This window comes from Schistocerca cancellata, chromosome 9 (genome assembly GCF_023864275.1).
Source record: "Schistocerca cancellata isolate TAMUIC-IGC-003103 chromosome 9, iqSchCanc2.1, whole genome shotgun sequence".
In the NCBI taxonomy this organism is placed as follows: domain Eukaryota; kingdom Metazoa; phylum Arthropoda; class Insecta; order Orthoptera; family Acrididae; genus Schistocerca; species Schistocerca cancellata.
Genome location: NC_064634.1, coordinates 229,833,713 through 229,851,167, shown reverse-complemented (window position 1 = coordinate 229,851,167; position 17,455 = coordinate 229,833,713).

The window sequence follows — 17,455 nt, the reverse complement described above, 5'->3', positions numbered from 1 at the left end:
CGGCCCCTCAAATGGCTCAGAGCACTATGGGACTTAACATCTGAGGTCATCAGTCCCCTAAAAACTTAGAACTACTTAAACCTAACTAACCTAAGGACATGACACACATCCATGCCCCAGGCAGGATTCGAACCTACGACCGTAGCAGTCGCGGTTCCGGACTGAAGCACCTAGAGCCGCTCGGCCACCACTGCCGGCAGGTTATCGGCCCCATGTTATTTACAGTGGTCAGTTCGGGCTCATTTCTTATATAAAGAGAATAGTCACCAACTTCTCAGTTGTTCAAAACTCACTTTCGTTGTCAAAAAGATCTCTAGAACAGAGATACAAATTGACGGTAGCAGATATCGTTCCACCTGGTGTTGATTCTAGTGGCAATCCACATCCCAATTTGCGTTTAACCCCAGGAAAGTTTCTCCTAGTTGAAACCGAAGACGGTTTCTGCGCTGTCTGCTACCCGTGTCGAAACTCAGCTACTGCAACATTAGCGACGTCGTACCCGTAATGCTGATGTTTGCACTGTGGAATCCCCCGTGTTACCCCTCAGACTTGAAGTGTCACTCTTGGTGACATAAATTCCGTAGTAGCCTCTCATCCTCCAATGGATGCTGATGTTGCTGTGGGTTCGGTCTTTCGTTCGGCCTCTTGCATGGATCTTTTGGAGTAGCGTGGGGGATCGGATGCATGCGATGGGCCCTCTCGTCGCCCCCTCCCCAAATCCCTCGCCCACTCCTGCTTCCCCAATATATCACCGTCTGATAAACAGCGACGCCTCCCTGTCCCCCTGTAGACAGCAATCACGGCGCTTCGACTAGGCAACATTCGGTGCTTCCTCCGTTGAATCTCTCGACCCAGATTGTCCCAGTGTTGAGGCCTGCTGAGCCTGTTGTTCCGTCCCTGTTCGTCATGCTTGGTGACCGGATGATATACCCACGGAGCAAGTGCGCATAATGCCCCACTCATTCGGCTGCTGAGACGACTTTAACTCATAGGTGGCGTACACACTGTGTCCAACCGGATCACGCTGACTCACACAATAAATCACGACGTAGGGGTTCTACAGGAAGTGGACCTAGTGCCTATCCGTCGTACTCGTCTAGAGACTCGGCAATGGATTGATGGTCGGAATGTGGAATAGATGGACATCAATTTTGTTCCAGTTTAATAGCGGACTCTGGTATATATTTTTGTTATTTTGAATGTCAGTCACATTGAATCTGAGTAACATCTCGCTCTCCTTCATCAGTTTATATATGATTAAAGCGCAGATATATTCTTGCAGAAGCCAGGCGGGATTAGCCCAGCGGTCTTGGACGCTGCAGTCATGGACTATTCGGCTGGTCCCGGTGGAGATTCGAGTCCTCCCTCGGGCATGGGTGTGTGTGTGTGTTTGTCCTTAGGATATTTTAGGTTAAGTAGTGTGTAAGCTTAGGGACTGATGACCTTAGCAGTTAAGTCCCATAAGATTTCACACACATATTCTGGCAGAAAGTTTTGTTTGCTGCCTTCCCTGTCCCAGTATTTCAGACCTTTTTTAATGAAGCCCCTGAAGATTCAACGGGTAGTGTTCTATTTTGTCGTGAAGATGTTTTCGTTACTAAAATTCTAATTCTGGCTGCCGGAGTGGTTGTTGTCTTTTTGTCGTTACTCTGGTTGTTCTTTATGCAATGTCTGACCCCGGTCAAATTGGAGAGCACTGGAAATTTTATAGAGAAGAGCTTCCCTTATCTTTCACGTAAGACTCCTCAGAACATTCTCTTGATGGTGATTTCACCTGCGTGTTTCGTACCGTTGACCGGTACCCCATTTTAATTTTAGTCGTGATCTCCATGAACAGGTACATACGATCCGTTTGCGTGATGTATGGGGACATAAATTTCCGACATGGGTCAAAGTCACATCTTTTCCTGTCACGTCTGGCAGTACTTCACTGGGTTGATTTGTCTGTTTAGAGCGACTTGCAGAGGACGTTTGGTAGGTTTGTTGGGCAACAGCTGTCCACCTTTACGTGATGTTTAAGTAGTTCCAGTATTGGGAGCAAGGATGCGACATCGGCAATCCAGCGGTAGGTGTTTGAGCGTTTGGCTGTTGATAGAGTCAGGTACTGGAGCCGGGTTAGGCTAAAGGGCTAGGGCACTGAGGCATTCCCACTCACTAAATGGAGCATTATTAGATTTCAACGATAAGTAGAAAATGGTGAAGGAAGTCGCTCCACTTGCTGTTTGAGAACACGTAATGTAGGATAATAATTCTCAGAGGCAGAGGCTCGAGCATAATGAAAACCCAAATGTTCAGCAACAGTGTCCTGAATCAGTGTAGATTTATCCATTCACAGAGATACCAGGTACATTCGCTGGGTACTGGTGTCTGTAGCTGCATCGAATCTTTTCCTAAACCCGTGAAGGTGGGGTACATGGTCTCACGTTTGTGAAGTACTGCTCCCAGCGTTCTTGCACACATCGGTTCATGAGCTGACAGACTTGGGCACGCAGTAGTTTTAAGGCAATGTGGAGCGCCATCGATGAATGTCGTTTATGGCGTTGGAGAACCAGCCTACGATCCCTAATGGCCACCGCGATTTTGGGAGTGATAGAATGGCTGCAGTTGTACTCTGGACAATCGCCTCGATACCTGGTAGCGTGCAAAGGGCAACGGCAGTGGTGAAAACATCCCAATCAGCTTTGGGAAGAGCTCATGTGGGTGGAAACTCAGGCGAGTGATGTTAATGTTGTGTCAAACCGATCAGAAAACGACCAATTTTGTGACAGCTGTACCATGGTCGTTGGTCGGAGTTCTTTGGCACGAAGGGTTGTGGGCATTGAAAACTCCAATTTTTAAAATGTTGGAGAAGCTGATGTATGGTCAGACAATGCATTCTGGGACGCTTCATCGTCAGGAGGAAGATAAACGTTAAAGATTGTAAATTCCACAGATGTCTTCACAAGGCCAGCTACTATGATTCATTGAGTGGCACGTTTTACGGTAGACTGGGTCCATAATGTATCTACAAACACCAGCCGATGCTCTTCCATACACAGTCCGGTTTATAAATTAGCCCCAATAGTCTCAAAGGGCATGTGTCCTCGCTGCGGAGGAACAAGTCGCCTATAGGGCAACGCCAGAAATGAGGGAAGTACACAAAAGATGTCTTAGCTCAGCCAAGTAGGTGGAAAAAAAGCTATGGCTGCAATAGAAGATCGCGCTAGCGGTATCCTGTGAGGGTGCAAAGGAACCAAGAAAGCAGCTCATGCCTCAGTGCCGCCTGTAGCCATTGGCAGTGAGGTTACACCATCGATACACATTTGTTTCAAGTCATGGTGTGCAGATGAGGGTCACCAGGATCTTGGGATATAGAGACGGAACAAGCTGGATCTGGCAGCAATGGGGCTATGAGAATCTTCCTCTCTCTGGAGGAATTTTTCTTGTCTTTAGATAATTTAACTTGTGCAGAGGCTAGACTGCCCCAGGTTCTGGGACAGAGCAGGAATGAAAAGTCTTTCAACCACCAGCTAGCATCCAGTTGCTGACAGCAGAGTCTTGGGAAGAGGCATCCTGAGGCTCACCTTCCTGGGTGATAGCACAGTCACTAAAATGGAAGACGTCGTCATAGCAGTGGCAAATTCAAATGGCTCTGAGCACTATGGGACTTAACATGTGAGGTCATCAGTCCCATTGAACTTAGAACTACTTAAACCTAACTAACCTAAGCACATCACACATCCATGCCCGAGGCAGGATTCGAACCTGCGACTGTAGCAGTCGCGCGGTTCGAGACTGAAGTGCCTAGAACCGCTCGGCCACCGCGGCCGGCAACCTATTAGCTTTCGTGGAGAGTAATGAACTCCATTTGTCTCCCTAAAACAGTTTTGGTGTGAAAGAGAAAGTACAGGCTGATTACGCTGGGTTCCTAGGCTGCAACAAGAATTAAAGAACGCCCGAATGACGAGAAGCAAATTTTTTTGGAAATTTGTACGTCGGCAAAAAGATCGATGCGCGAGCATAAGCTGCCATAGGCATACCACAGCAAAAGATCTTGCTGAAAACCCGAGATATATCTGGTGCTTCCTAAAATCGATAAGAGGATCAAATGTTTCCATCCAGGCTGTAGGTGACTAGTCTGCTATGGCAGTAGATGGTAGTGAAAAGAAGGCTGAAGTTTTAAATTCCGCTTTTACGAAATCATTCACGCAGGAGGATCGTAAAAACACACCGTTGTTTGAGCGTCACAGAGACCGCCGTGTGTGTGTGTGTGGGGGGGGGGGGTTGTAGGGGAGGGGGACATAACAACGTACATCACTGGTGCAGAGAAGTATTCGAAAGAGTAGAAAACGAGGAAGTCCCCAGGTGTGGAAGGTATTCCGATTCAGTTTAACGAAAGGCTAAAAAAAATGGCTCTCAGCACTATGGGACTTAACATCTATGGTCATCAGTCCACTAGAACTTAGAACTAATTAAACCTAACTAACCTAAGGACAGCACACAACACCCAGTCATCACGAGGCAGATAATAACGAAAGGTATTCTAAGGCATGGGACTGAGGGGGGTGGCGCAGTGGTTAGCACACTGGATTTGCATTCGATAGAACGACGTTTCGAACCCGCGTACGGCCATCCTGATTAAGGTTCTCCATGATTTCCCTAAATTGCTTCAGGCAAATTCCGGGATTGTTGCTTTGAAAAGACACGGCCGACTTCCTTCCTTAATCGATGGGACAGACGGCCTCACTGTTTGGTCCCCTCCTCCACACCAAGCAATCTATGGCATCGGCCCTTTCCTTATTATCTCGAGTGTCTCACCCAGCGCAGGGACCTGAACAACGGAAAAAAGGCACAGGTGATTCCTGTATGTAAGAAGGGTGAAAGAAAACAAGCGCAAAATTACAGACCAATAACGTTAACATTGGTTTGCTGTAGAATGTACGTATGTATGTATTAAACCGGGGACCCAGAAACGACGGGGAGACTTTGTTCCGCCGTAGCCCTCAGAGGTTCACAACCCCACAACAGGCCACATCAGTTCACCCATCGCACTGCCGCCCCAGCACAAGAAACCCAGGGTAATATTGCGGTGTGGCCCCCAGTGCCCCCCCCCCCCGAATCGTCTCATGCCAGACGAGTGTAACCCCAATCTTAGCACGGTAGAATAATTATGGTGTACACGTATGTGTAAACGGTGTCTGCGCAGCAACTGCTGAAACAGTGTAGCTGAGGCGGAATAAGGGGAACCAGCCCACATTCACCGAGGTAGATGGTTAACAGCCTGAAAAACCATCAGCACATCAGACCTCGACACTAATCCGCCGCCGGCCGAAGTGGCCGTGCGGTTATAGGCGCTGCAGTCTGGAACCGTGAGACCGCTACGGTCGCAGGTTCTAATCCTGCCTCGGGCATGGATATGTGTGAAGTCCTTAGGTTAGTTAGGTTTAACTGGTTCTAAGTTCTAGGGGACTAATGACCTGAGAAGTTGAGTCCCATAGTGCTCAGAGCCATTTGAACCATTTGAACTAATCCGCCTGGCGGAATCATGCCAGGGACCGGCACGCCTTCCGGCTCGGGAAGCTGCGCCTTAGACCGCATGGCAGGCCATGGCAAGCCGGGCTGGCTTGCTGTAGAACTCTTGAACACTTTCTCACTTCGAATAGCATAAATTTCGTCGAGACGAAGGAGTTTTTGTCCGCAAATCCGCACGGATTTAGAAACTCGCCTTGCCCTTTTCTCGCAGGATGTCCTGAAAAATACCAAAGAAGGCCAACAGGCATACTCCATATTTCTAGATTTCCGGAAAGCGTGTCACTCGGTGCCCTACTTCAGACTGTTAACAGAGGTACGGGGATACGGAGTAGGTTCCAGAAACCTTAGTGGCTTCTTAAGTAATAGAATCTAGCCCTTTCTCTTCGACAGCGAGTGCTTATCTGAGAGAAGTACCTCTTCAGGAGTGCCCCAGCGAATGTGTGATAGAACCGCTGTTTTTCTCTGCATGCTTACATAATCTGACGTACAGCGAGTAAGCAGCAATCAGCGGCTGTTTACTGATGACACTATGGTGTGCGAGAAGGTGTCCAATTCGGTTTATTCCTAGGATCTTAGGAAAGTGTGGCCCGGCTGTAGGGGAGACAGCGTATAGAACACTAGTGTAACCCATTCTTGAAAAATGCTCGTGTATTTGGATCCCCACCATGTCACATTAAAGGAAGACATCGAAGCAATTAATAGGCGAACTGCTGTATTTGTTACTGGTAGGGCCGGCCTGGGTGGAGGAGCGGTTCTAGGCGCTACAGTCTTGAACAGCGCGACCGCTATGGTCGCAGGTTCGAATCCCGCCTAGGGCATGGATGTATGTGATGTCCGTAGGTAAGTTGGGTTTAAGTAGTTGTAAGTTCGAGGGGACTGATGACCTCAGATGTTAAGTCGCATTGTGCTCAGAGCCATTTTTCGCAGTACCGGCACTTGGAATCTCAAGAGTGAATTCTCTTACTTGATTGCACACCCAGGGCAGCAGCAGTAGCCCGATTCAAGAGCACTGTGTTTGTTTGTTTCTGGATTCACTTCACAATCACAGTCATATGTGTTGATCACAGACAGATAGGGCTATCCATTTAAAGTCACAATTAACAGTCTGCCAGTCGGCTCACATAAATTTAGGAATTCGAGATAAAGTACAATCAATGTATTATGTTGGTGCACACTCCATTAACTTACGTTTTATGAAGAAATTTGACTTGTTGTTTAATTCTGTCTATCATTGAAGTTCACAAGTTCCCGTCATCACCTTCCGTTGTTTTACTTTCTTACATGGGAGATAATAGGCGAGGCGTGCAGTAAGAAATACATTGTGTCGTCTGTAATTTCACTACACGTGGCCACATTTTATACCCACTTGCACAAAAATACGTTGCATTTAATTTTCATGATAGTGTCACTGAAGAGGTGACTCTGTGTCAGAGGCAGAGGTTCATTATAGGTACCCACATGTTTGCCCACCAGAAAGACACGTTGTAAGGTCACTTGAATTTACGGATGCCAAGCAACTACACGATTTCTAATCACATCGTGTTCTGAGGCAATGTAAAATTAGAATGGAGATCAAATATTCTGGACACAAAATCACCACGTAAAGGAGAACGCGAAAAGGACACCAGTTTACTTGGGTTGAATATTATCATTTAGGGCCCAGCGGGGCTATTCCGCTCACTGACCTAATCCTCCTGAAACAGGAAACGCTGGAGCAGTGCGCCAGTTCCTAACAAAGTCGACGCCGTTTTGCCTGCAGTGTGCGCCAGTATCTCTGTGTTGCCGCGTGTGGTTGTAGTAAGGCTGTTTTCTGTTACAATGTTGACAGGACAGAAGAAAAACCTTTAGAGTTAAGCCCATTGTGATGAGTTATTGCTGTAGTTAATGAATACTATCAAACAAATTAAGATGTACCAGCTAAATAACGTGAAGTTTGAAACACTTTATTTTACTTATATACGAATACAGGTCCTGCAGCAAACATTACAGGGGTTTTCCATTAAGGTCTGATGTGGCGCGTCTTTCGAAAGGTCTGCACAGGGGGCTATTTCGCCCTATACACATAGGGCTGTTTCCGCACGGTCAAATTATTACTTTAATCGATAATTAAGGCGAAATCGTAGAGAATTTGTTTTCTTGGTTTCTTTTCAGATAGTCTGTACATACAAAAGGATAACGCCAAGCGTTTCGTGGTCCGAGGAAGAGTTGAAACACATTGTAACGAGTTTTACAAAGAGACTCGAGTGTGAGAGGTACTGCTGCGTTTTCCAAAATTCCTTGACAAAGATCGGGTAACGATTTCACAGCGTGATTCGGCAATGGGAGAAAAGAAACATCATAGACCAGCTGCTCATCCGATTGTATTCAGCCAAGAAGAAGAGGATGATTTAAGTTCTAGGTTGAAAGACGTAGCTGCACGGGGTTTCAGTCTACATTCCTAACCAAATTCGAAGGGCAGCATTCACGAAAGCAACGACGAATAACAGGAAGCATCCCTGGGGCATAGAACACGTGACTTCAGGTAAAATCTGGTTTACTATGTTTACCGAGAGGTATAGTGATCTATCACTCAGAAAACCACAATATTTTTCAATATCTAGACAGAAGGCAGGCTGTGACTGCATTTTACGATGTGTATCGGAATAGCCGGCCGTGGTGGTCTAGCGGTTCTAGGCGCGCAGTCCGGAACCACGCGACTGCTACGGTCGCAGGTTCGAATCCTGCCTCGGGCATGGATGTGTGTGATGTCCTTAGGTTAGTTAGGTTTAAGTAGTTCTAAGTTCTAGGGAAATGATGACCACAGATGTTAAGTCCCATAGTGCTCAGAGCCATTTGAACCATTTGTATCGGAATTTGTGTGAGCAGGCTTCTGCAGTTTGTGGTAACTCTAATCTCATCTTCAATGTCGACGAGACGGGTTTTCCCCGTAATAATTATTATTATTATTATTATTATTAAGCATTACAATCCATGAAGGCTTTTTGCTGCAGAATGGACAATGTTGAACCACTTTGCTCTGTCTTTACAAGTAATTTGCCACTGTCTGTCATGTCCTAGTTTTCTGAGATCGTCTTGAATATTGTCCAAGTATCTCATGCGTGGGCGTCCAAGAGGTCGTCTTCCGGTGGGAATCTCTTCAGTCACTTTCTTGATGGTCCTGTTTGGTGGTGCTCTGATGACATGCCCTATCCATTTCAGTCTTTTGGCTTTAATTTTGGCCACTATATCGGAGTCTTTATATAATTTGTAAATTTCATTGTTATTTAGCAATCTCCATTCATCACTGATCCTATCTCTTATGGGTCCAAATATTTTTCTCAAAATTTTTCGTTCAAATACTCTTAATCTGTTTTCCTCTTTTTTTGTGAGAGTCCAGGTTTCAGATCCATAGGTGAGTACTGGTATAATCAATGATTTGTATACTTGTAGTTTGGTGTTCCTAGATATTAACTTACTTTTGAAAACTGTCAAGAGACTATAGTAGCATTTGTTAGCCTTCTGAATTCGTGATTCTATTTCAATTTTTATGGAGTTGTCAGAGGTTACTATTGTACCAAGGTAATTAAATTCATTTGTCTTTGTGAAAGCTGTGTTATTAATTTGCAGTACATTATTATTTGATGGATAGCGGGATAAGATAAAGTACATTGTTTTGTCTGTATTCAGCTGGAGGCCTGTGCCATTTGTGGCTTCAATTAATTGTGCTGTAAGAAGCTTCAAATCATTCTCACTGTCAGATAATAATGCAATGTCATCGGCGTATGCTACAATGTTAATTTTGCTTTCCAGTTGTGCTCCAATTTGTAGTAGCTTTACTTTTTGGATTATTCTATTGATTACTATGTTAAAAAGAACTGGTGAGAGTGAATCCCCTTGTTTGACTCCAGTTTTAACCTCAAAGTCTTCAGAAAGTTTGCCAGCTACTTTTATTTTGTATTTTGAGTTTAAAGTGCAAGCTTTTATTAAATTTATCAATTTGTTAGGGATGCCAATCTGCCTCATGCACTTCCATAAATATTCCCTGTTGATACTGTCAAAAGCTTTTTTAAAATCAATGAAAAGCATATGTACATTTTGATTGAATTCATATTTCTTTTCACCCAACATCCTTAGGACATATATATTGTCAATAGTCGATCTGTTAGGTCTAAATCCACATTGGGCATCATCTAGGGAGTCTTCAACGTAAGGGCTTATCCTTGCTAACAGTATATTTGTCAGAATTTTATATGTTGTGTTTAGTAACGCAATTCCTCTGTAGTTTGAACAATTTGTTGGGTCCCCCTTCTTGTATATAGGGCACACAACTACTTCTTTCCAATCATGTGGGACCTGTTCCTGCTTCCAGATGTTGGTGATGATTTTGTGTAAGCAGTTTACAAAAGGAAATTTACTGAGCTTCCATATATCTGTGTCTATACCATCACTTCCAGGAGCTTTATGTCTCTTCAGCTTCTTGATGCTTTCTTTAATTTCTGCTAAGCTGGGCTCTTCGTCCGATGGGTCAGCAGTAAGATATTCATTGTCATCTTCCTGAGAGACGCTTATAGTTGGAGCATTTAGTAACTCATTAAAATATTCCTTCCATCTGTTAGCAATGTCACTTCTTTCTGTTAGCAAGGAGCCATCTGGGTCTGTTATGAACTGTCCATAATTTTTTATATTCCCACTTTTAAACATATTTATGCTCTTGAAAAATCCTCTGGAGTCTGTGGTACGGTCATTCTCAGCTCTTTTTAATTTGTAATTCATAAAATCCCTTTTCTTTTTCCTAATGAGTTTCCGTAATAATTCCCCACATAAAATAGCAAAAGTTCCGGGGAAGTAGTGAAGATGACAAACGTATAGAGGGGGGAAAACGTCACTATTATAGCTTGTCGTACTGCTAGTGGCGTTTTTATTCCTCTCTATGCTATCTTCAAAGGTATGAGATTTAGAGTGGTGTACAAGCATACCCTACCAATGGGTTCAGAAGCCACCATGTCTGATTCAGGGTATGTGAAAGAAGATGTTTTTTCTAAAGTGGTTCTAACACTTTCAGAAGCACCGATCACATGGAAAGTGCTTTGTAATTTTAGGAAGGCCATGGGTCACATTGTTCTCTCTAGTGTCTGGAATATTGTCGTCAGAATGACATGGAGATGCTCTGCCTTCCACCTCACACGGCCCATTCCTTTCAGCCTCTGGACGGATCAGTATTGAAACTGCTGAAAGTTTTTTACCATCATGCTGCAAAATATTCAACGCATTCGACTCCTGAATGTGCAATCAACAAGTTTAACTGTTTCCACAGCTTGGAATATAGCTGCCACCGTTGAATTTAAAGGACTTAAATGCACTTATATTTTCCCTTTAAATCCTTCAGTTCTTTCCGAAGACAAATTTCTCCCCTCATTTTATTTCCATAGAGACATTTCCAATGTGCCATCATGTTCTCTTCCGGAGATTCCTTAATGTTCCCAGCTGTCACATGAGTCCCCTTTGCCATGACCCTCTTCCTCCGTTCTCTTTTCAATGCAATCATTTCCAGCCCAGCAAAAAGAAGGGGATGTCAAAAATGGTAGGAACAGAACCAAGGCATTTGACTTCAGACACTAATTACGAAGGCTAAACGCAGACTAAAAATGGAGAAGGAAAGCAACAGTAATGCAAGTAAGAATCGTCATCAATTGAGTGAGCCGGATGATGACTTTCATCCACCTGCAACTCAGACGATTATGAGAACACTCCTTGGGACATTTGCGGTCTGAAATATTATTCGCCAGAATCGTTCAAGGTAGACTGGTTACAGTGTGCTAATGGTTTCACGAAGTGTGTTTGTGTGCAAAAGGACGAAAAATGTTAAATGACTGTGATTTGGACTCTGGTCTATATTGGACGGAATAGCCCCGTGACTGGGCGGAATAGCCCCACCATTTTGGTACGTTGTGATTTCTGCCTACTTCCGATGTTGGTTAATACTTTGTTCTCGTAAACGAATTTCCACGTTTTCGACACTGGATTGTACTCAAAATTAAACTGCCATATTATATCACAATGAGTGATCTTTTTAGAAAAGTTTCATATCATTATACATACGGCTTACAGTGGAAATGAGCGGAGTAGCCCCACCGTACCCTAACTCAATCACATGAAAGCAAATCCAATGCTGTTGATTTGCTGCTGTCTCGCTATAACACAGCAGATGGCTGGTTAAAAGCGTCCATATTAGCACAAGTGTGGCTGAGTTCATATACATTTTAACATTATAGAATGCTACTAACATGTTACTTCGATCCTATTACAATGAAAAACTTTATCGATATCAACCATATCGGTGACAGTGGACCAAAGCTTACTATAGACTTGTTGCTGCGCACTGCTGGAAGGTAGAAACGGCACGCTTCCTGAATAGCTTGCTGGAATCTGATATCTAGAAATATATCTTCAGCAATATGTAGCGTACTATTCCATGGCCCTCCATGTGAGCTAGAATGTTACTCTGTTGCACGGGGGCATGTCGAAAGTTAATGTTTTCGAAATTAACAAATGAAAACTCTTAAGGCTTTCTAGATAAAACTAACGTTACTAACGTTCTACTGTAACAACATAGCACTAATGCTGTACTGATTTATTTTGCTTTTGTTTTATTTAGTATTATATCATTGAGCTTCTGTAAATATTGTTTGATTGAATCAATAACATAAAATTGTATACTCCTTTCTTTGTTAAAACTTTGATGTCATGATTTGATTCTATGCAATGTAGTTTATGTGTAATTTAAACTCTTTGTCCCATTTGGAGGGAACAAAACTTACTGTATATAATTGTAATTTTGTGTGAATAATTTTTTGTAGAGATGTCAATATGTGTAAATATTTTGTTTTATTTAATGCATTTGGTTGCTGTTATGTAAATTGCTGATCCTCACTTAGGGTTCTTAGTTAGTTTGTATGTAAACGGTGTAGTGGTTCCCCTCGGGAACGGAACTGTGTAGCGCGCGCAAATTGTGGTTGGCCTATGTAGAAAAGGTGGTACTGATAGTCAGTCGGAGCCGAGCTACGAGTCGGAGACGAGCTACGAGTCCGTGCACTGCCAAGTAACAGATGCATATTGTGATGGTTCCGAGAGAGGCTTTTCCTGCCGCTTTCAAATGCCTCGGATGGATGGATAAATAGCTGGAACTATTCTGGAATTTGTATCTGTCGTCGCCACCAAGAAATGACAGAGTCCAGCAATTCTGTCCGCGAATCCACCTACCAACATGCAGTTGCCTTCACGTTGCGCAATCACTGTAACGTAATACTATAATGATGTACAGTGAAGGATCAGCTTAATGGATGTGTTAGTGTGCTCAAATATAAAATAATTTTTATCTGAATTTATGTACCTACCTTAATTTTTCTCCTCATCATAACACCTCTCAGGTTCCTCTCCTTTTGAGCTAAAGTGATATCCGAGTATCCTTACTAAAAGAACATTAAAGCCCAGTATTTTGTTAATTAATGCCTCTTCAACATAGTAAAAAGAAAGTTAAAGTTAATGTGGCAAGAGAGTGAGTTAAAGTTAATGATGCTTGTTGAAAATAATTTTCCTAGTAAAACTGCTTATTAATGTGTTGTTGCCAACTTCAAATTAAAAATTATTAAGACTGAGGCTTACAAAGTTTTGCTTAGTAAATGATCACTTTAATGCTTGTTGTGAATCGCAGAAGGTGAGTCAGTATCTTAGATTGAAAGTAATAGTGTGTTTTGGTGTCTCTTATAATTTTGCAAATAGTTGCTGCTGCTCTAACTGTTAGTTTCAATCTTACTGTAAACGTATGTATGTGTCAGAGTTCACTGCACTCGCGTGTGACAAAGTATAGCTAGTGTTTATCCATTCAAGTTACTAATAACTATTTTCTTGAACGAGAATGTTGATCATTCTCTTGCCTAGTTAGGCTGGCGACCGTTTTCTTTATCAGTTAAACAGTGCAGATAGGCAAAATTTTGTTTGTCACTGTTCAAATATTTACGTAATTCTGACTTTCACTCCCGATAAGCCACCTCCGTTAGGTACAACACGGTCAACATAATAAAATTCCACTCAGAGGGTAACACTGCTCTGTTGCTTTATAGCATTATTACTCTAACAAAATAATTCTGTTTTGCAAACTGCCTTTAGTTTCGAGGTTATGGTATAGCAGTAGCAGACGGGAGTGTTATACTACATCTTTGTTCTTCGTGTCGGTATACTTGCAGGTCTCTGTCGCTAGAGGGCTCCGAATTGTAACGTATAACTGTGACGTCCGTGAGTTTAGAATTCGAAGAGCTCGTCTTCTCATGAAGCACCCTCTTCTTCAGCATGGCAAAGACGCATCACGTACGAGCGCTGCTACATCTGCAACAAGCCGATGCCATGTGTTCAGCGACGTCGGTTATCCAACACACGATTTTCTAGTTTCCAAAACATAAAGAACATCGTCGAGAATATGTGGCTGTAACAGAATAGGGCAAGCCATTTTCCCATGAGGGTCGTTCTGCTAGAAAGCAGCACCTTGAAGCAGCACTAAAATTAGGAGTAGGGTATGGTCAAAGAAAGTATCTACACTCTGCTCGTGATTCCGACTTCTTGAAAAGCCTAACGATCAAGTCGGTTGGATGGACTGATATGGTACTGAACGCTTGGCCTTCTGGAAGGCAAGTCGGGTTTTCGTAGCGTATTTCAGAAGATAGAAGGTGATCCTTCGTGATCAACGGACTTACTTTTCACAGTGCGGATAATTGTGAAATTCCGAAAGTATGTTTCCGTACAAAGACGTGGTTTAGTGGCGGAACATTCTGATGTTCTAGGCGACTCTTCCGTTTAACTGGGCTTCCCCATTCTTGATGCGCTGAGCCCTTGCATTAGATTGTGAAGCCAGTAGCTTGCTGGACGAAAGCGTTTCAGTGAGCGACATGGTCTTGCAGAAACAAGTAAATTATGTTTCAGAATAATGTCTTTTTGTAACTTTTCCGCACCTGACTTTCAATTGTGTTCTTGCTTTGTTGTTATGCTACTTATCGCTGGGGCTTACAAGTAGCCAATTGGCGGCATTCTATTCAACTTAAATCACTGACCATACTAGAACCCAGAGGTCGATCTCGGAAACATTAATAAGAGAGTATTTTCTTCGGAGTTGGGAAACTTAACCGTGTCTTGCGAGTTTGTGTCAGGCTGTCGGCCTTTATTTAGACAGGTTTGTAATTGTAGCCGAGTGGAGAATTAATGAGGGTCCGCCAATAAATATTGCCGATTATATCCTTGGAAGAGAACGAGGTTTAATTTATCTCCCTCGCAGCACATTACCTACAGTACGTGAAACAGGTCACGGTCCCGAATTTGGCTTCGTCAGGCCCATTAAGAGCTGCGAGATACATGCAGAAGGAACGTTTCAGTTCTAGAGAACGAGTACAAACGGTGAGACGACTCCAATGAGATCTTTCATTACATATCACCTACACTAATCCAGTATATATTACAGTTACACAAATCACAGCATTACCTTTTCTTCTTTCGTGAAAGACCTACAACATTACGTATTCCGCTGAAGCACAAGAATACATCTGCATCACACAGCTCTCATAATGCCAATTTTTTAATCGACTTTGATGGAATCTGTCATAGCGTAAAGACCTAGTTCAAGTCGAAATGCTAACGCCCAACCAATACGTCTCAGAGAACTGTTCTGCAGTAATGTGATCAAATAAACAGAGTGAGATTTACGGAGGCCTTTGTTGTATCTGTAAAATCCTATGAGATACTGAAATATATATGAGTCTCCTGAAAAATATGGCAGTAGAGTTGTTTTCACAACCACTTAGGAGAAAATGGCATCGCTTACCAAAATAAAAAAGCAGGAAAGTATGAAGCATTCCACCTTCCTTAAGTAAAATGGTTAGAAATATCGATTACACGGTAGACATAATTCATGTATATGGACATGGACGAAAGGATACTGAAAATGTAACGATCAACCGGAATAAGTAAGGCTGCTCATAGTAAATGCTGCATTTTGAAACATGCCAAAAACGGATGGCAGATGGGAACGATGATTCAAGTAATAGGTAAAAAAATATCTACCATAGAGGAAAGGAAACTGAAACCCGAAAGACGTAACAGAATGGCTAACGATATTTACAATATACGGTGCATTTTGAAAATAAGATATGACAATTCGCTAATGAAATCAGAATGTGTAGCACTATGTTTATTGTAAATGGAACGAACTAGAAGCACCCGAAAGTACTTATTAAGTTTATTTTAGGTCCATCATGAAACATAAATCAATGAAGAAATGATTAAATATATGAAAAAAGAAAATATACCTTTCTACAAAATATTCGATTGTATGTACAAACTTCAAGTACCTCTGGGAACAAAAACTAAAAGCCTGAACCTAATAAATTAATAGACGTATTTCGATCTAGAACAGAATAGTAGAAAACACAATAAAAATAAATCTTTTAAAAATAAAGTTTTATAATTACGAGGTCTCCAAGGTAAGAGGTGTAAGAGAACATTTATAATGAAGTAGTGGAGAGCAGAAAGAAATATGTTCAGAAATTAAGAGAGCAGTTAAAAGTAAAATAAAATAACATAGCATCAAAGTCAAGAAACTTATACAGACACATGGTTCCTAAAAGACTGTAACGGAAACGTTAAACAGTGGATTTGGATTGTGCTCGCTGTCCCCTGCCAAGGTTTACGTGTTTGTTGTCCCTCCATTCTTATTTATTGAAGCAAGGTTGGCGCATGGACGTAGTTTCCACACAACCACACTGTGAGAAACACTGAGATATTCACCGAAATACACGAACTCATAGCGAGGAGCTGAAACAAAAGAGTGCTTGTCAGAGTAAAACAAGCGGCCTAACCCTTAGTTCCCATGTGCTCTAGAATTGCAACGTGCCGTGGTGGGAAGAAGCTTCAGGGTCGACGTTCCTTAGCTACTAGCCCTGGCGAGCTTTCACAGTAGCGGCATAAGAAAGTAGGAAGCCGAAGAAAATAACAGCCCTGGGCGCGGCGGTTTGGGAGCGGTGACGGTCACAGGAAACAAAGAAACTACAGGAAGGACAAGAGGATGGCATGGACTGTCAGAGCAAACGGAATCCTCGTGAGGCGGGTGGCTTTGAAGTTTTGGGATCGGCCCACTCCAGCCAGCGGCAGCGAAAGCTTCGGTCTGCCTGGAGTGAGCGGGACTTGTAAAGAGGGAAGGCTGGGGGTGGAGGTGGAGGGGTGGCTGCAGGAGCCGCTGGCTGCCACGTTCGGAGGCGGAAGGCCCTCCGGCCACTTGTGCCTTCGTGGACCCGGCACCTCGGCCTATCAGCTCCTACACAGAGGACAGGCCATTGAGGAAGTGACGGCACGGCGGAAACTTCAAAGGGCATCGGCAAAGCTCGCACAAATGTCAATATAAAAGCTGACTGCTCTGCAGGCGTACTGTCGGTCTGGCGGCAACGAGTTGGTAGCAGTGACTCACATTAGGCTGCTTTGACTGCAGTATGACGTTACGGACGTATGCTCATTTTGAAATGGAAGATCTACAGTCCGTATTTACTCTGTGAGACGAATGATCGGTATTGACAGCACGGCCCAAAGTGACAGTGTTGCCGGAGGTGGCTTACGACACCCCGTATCTAATCGGAACTGCTCGTGTACTCCGGTGGCTAAAACAAAAATCACGACAAAACGTAGTTCGTAGTTGCATGTGTAATAAATGCTAAAAAACAGTTCTAGCTTCTTAAAATCTTCTCTGTGATCACCATCTCGTTTTTTCAACCACCAAACAATTTCGCCTTTCTTGTTGCCAAAGATGGTGTCTTATCATGAAAAAATGAATTATGCAAGACGTTAGCCACACTAGGGACTGATGACCTCGAGAGATTTGTCATGAGCGATGCCTTGAACCACTTCTAAATAATAACAATATTCATTTTTTCAT